This window comes from Melanerpes formicivorus, unplaced genomic scaffold, assembly GCF_026170545.1.
Source record: "Melanerpes formicivorus ecotype bairdi unplaced genomic scaffold, bMelFor1.0.p_v2 SCAF_21, whole genome shotgun sequence".
Classification (NCBI taxonomy): Eukaryota; Metazoa; Chordata; class Aves; order Piciformes; family Picidae; genus Melanerpes; species Melanerpes formicivorus.
In genome coordinates this window covers 4781081-4784467 of record NW_027142373.1, presented here as the reverse complement: position 1 = coordinate 4784467, position 3387 = coordinate 4781081, and positions in this window count along the sequence as shown.

Below are 3387 nucleotides of genomic sequence, written 5' to 3'. Positions count from 1 at the left end.
CCCACGGACTCAACCAATCAGCGCCCTCCGTGACGTCAATGCGCCTCGCTCTCACCCAGCCCGGTCGCCGCGGTAACCTTAAAGGGGCAACGCTGGGCGCGGCTGCTCCAAAGGGGCGATGGCAGCGCGGGAATGATGTGGTCCACACTGAGGATCGCCTACCCCTTTAAGATGCACGAGGCCAGTGAGACAGGGCCCTGAGAGGAGCGGGCAGCGCAGCGGGGCGGGACGGACCCATGGCCGCTGGGTCACTGCGGGCCAGGCTAGGCCCTAGGGCCGCCTGGTCCTTGCGGCCTTGCTCCTTGGGAAGACTGAACCCGCCGGGTCCTGTAGCGGAGGCCGCTGCGGGTAAAGGAAAGCTGCTTGTCCCCTGAATAGGCCTCGCCTAGTGACTGAGAGTACCGGACTTACCGAAATCCGGCTAAAGGGCATCTGCGGTGAAAGATGCTCTTAAATGTTGGTGCAGCTGCGGGTGGTGGATGAACCTTGCCCTTGAAATGGTCGGGTGCAGGGATCAGAGACTGTTAAAGGGGAAGAAATAAATTGTACCCAAATAATAAAGATTTTACAATAATCCCTTTAAAATCCATGTGCAGAATTAATTCGTGTGTCTATAAAGCTGAGATGAGCCCTCTGAATCCCTCCGCTTGTGTGCTGAAAGCTTGTAAGAAGTCACTGGGGCTGGCCTGGAGTGACTGAGCCCGTTGGAGGGCTTGGGAGAGCAAGAAATGAGCCCTAAATCGTGCATCTGCTGTTTGCCGTGTGCAGAGAGCACAGCTGGTTTACGGTGCAGTGTTGGACCTGCTGTGAGGATTTCAACCACAACAAACCAGTCTAACCCATCTGGGAGAACGGTGAAGTGGAGTTGGTCTCTTCTGACTAGCATCAAGTAGTAGAACAAGAGGAAATAACTTCAAATTGTGTCAGAGGAGGCTTGGGTTGAATAGTAGGGAAATTTTCTTCGCTGCAAGAGTGGTCAGGGATTGGAACAGGCTGCCCAGGGAGCTGGTGGAGTCACCACCCCTGGGGGTGTTCAAGAAATGTGTGGACATGGCATCATTTAATGGTCATGGTGGTCATAAGTTAACAGCTGGACTTAATCAGGGCTTTTCCAACCAAAACAATTCTATGACAACCAAATTACCCCAATAACCAGAGGTCAGTGTCTATTTGGAGCTTAGAAGACACTGATGCTTTTGAAAGAACATGAGAAGCCTTCAGGGCCTGTCTGGCATGGCATTTCTTGTTTACTAGTTCTCATATTAAAGGATAACAGCTCAGATATAGATCTTAGATCTGCATTTATGACAGACCCAAGTTAGCCCCTGAGCTCACATTCCTCAAATGTTTAATAGCTTCTATCTGTTACAGGTGAATTAGCAGCCAGGCTTCAGGATTTCCTGACAGTAAGACAAAAGCTAGATGTTTTACAAGCAATATAAATGATGAGGAATTGTTAATATTTGTGAAATGCTGTGAGAGAACAGTAGCTGTAAAGATCAAATCTACTTGCTCCCCTGCTAGCAGAATATTTCCTTTCTGTAACTGAAAACCTCAGGAAGTTTCTGAACACCAGGAATGAGTTTAGTGTGTTCTCCCCACACACTTCTTTTTATCTTCCCCTTTTCTGCTACTGTCACATCTTACTTCTTGTTTGGACAAGTCCTGCTGGTGTTTTGGGATGGATCCCATCCGGAACAGAGATCAGACCTGTAAGTAAAACCTGTCCTGCAACATTCTCTTAAAGAAAATAAGGGGACTGTTGTACAACATGCTCTTGATGCAATCCTTCCCTGAGCTCTGGAGCCAGAGAGGTGTGACAGCAAGGCTGGAGAGTAACCAAGGGGACAGAGCAGGCTTTCAGAAGGAGACTTTTGATGCCCTGAGCTCCCTCTTGTTAACTGTGCACAACTCCTTCACCATGAGTCAGCACTGATAAGTCTTTGGACGTTAAACCATGCTTCTCATAATCTCCTAAGCATATGTTCTCACATATTCACATGTTACACTGCTAAAAGCAGAAATGAAAGCCCCGTTCTATTTGGTCTGAACTGCAGTCAGGCTTTGGTCTTAACTAATCAAATAATAAACATTCACAAGTTAATTGCTTGCATTACCATCAGCACTGTTCCCACAACTTTCATTTCAAAGGATTTGATGCATCAGAGTTTCTCAGGAAGCAGCCTGAGGCTGTGGCTGCTGAAGAGCAGAAGAGACCTGCCCAGTCTGCCAGCAGAATGCACCAAGTGCAGGAAGCAATGTGATGTGGCCAACAAGCCAGCATGGAGAGGGAAAAGGGGAGAAGTGTGCTGGCTGCTTCTGGCTACATTTAATGAGAAATTCATTAAACCATTCAGACTAGAGAGAAGGCAAAAATTGTTGACACTGAGGATGGTGAGATACTGGCCCAGGTTGCTCAGAGAGTGGTAGGTGCCCTATCCCTGAATCCATCCCAGGATAGATTAGACAGGACTCTGAGCAACCTGACCTAGTTGAAGATGGCTCTGCTCCCTGCAGAGAAATTGACCTTTAAAGGTCCTAGATGACCTTTAAAGGTCCCTCCCAACCACAGCACTCTGTGATTTTATTATTTTTTTCTACTTCATTTCATCTATCCTGTAGCAGAGGCTGCTCTAAAGCCCCATGATAGTAATTTTTCACACCAATTTAGTAGCCAGTACTGGTTCAGACCTCAATGCAAGCACTGCAAGGGCCTCTAGCCACACTCCTGATGTTATGGAAGTCAAAGCCAGGGACGGGGAGGAAGAACTCCCCATTGTAAGTGCAGATCAGGTTCGTGATCACCTGAAGAACCTGAAAGTGTTCAAGTCCATGGGACCCGACGGGATACACCCACAGGTACTGAGAGAACTGGCAGATGAGGTTGCTAAACCCCTCTCTATTATATTTCAAAAGTCATGGCAATCTGGTGAAGTCCCCACAGACTGGAAAAGGGGAAACATTGCCCCCATCTTCAAAAAGGGCAAGAAGGAGGAACCAGGGAACTACAGGCCAGTCAGTCTCACCTCTGTGCCTGGAAAGATCATGGAGCAGATCCTCCTGGAGTCACTACTCACTCAAAAGAATAGTGAAGAGGTGATTGGGAACAGTCAGCATGGCTTTGCCAAGGGCAAATCCTGCCTGACCAACCTGGTGGCCTTCTATGAGCAGGTGACAAAATTAATAGATGAGGGGCGAGCAACTGATGTCGTTTACCTGGACCTGAGCAAAGCCTTTGACACTGTCCCACACCACATCCTGGTCTCCAAACTGGTGACACATGGGTTTGATGGGTGGACCACTAGATGGATAAGGAACTGGCTTGATGGCCGCACCCAAAGAGTGGCTGTCAATGGCTCCATGTCCCAGTGGAGGCCAGGGACAAGC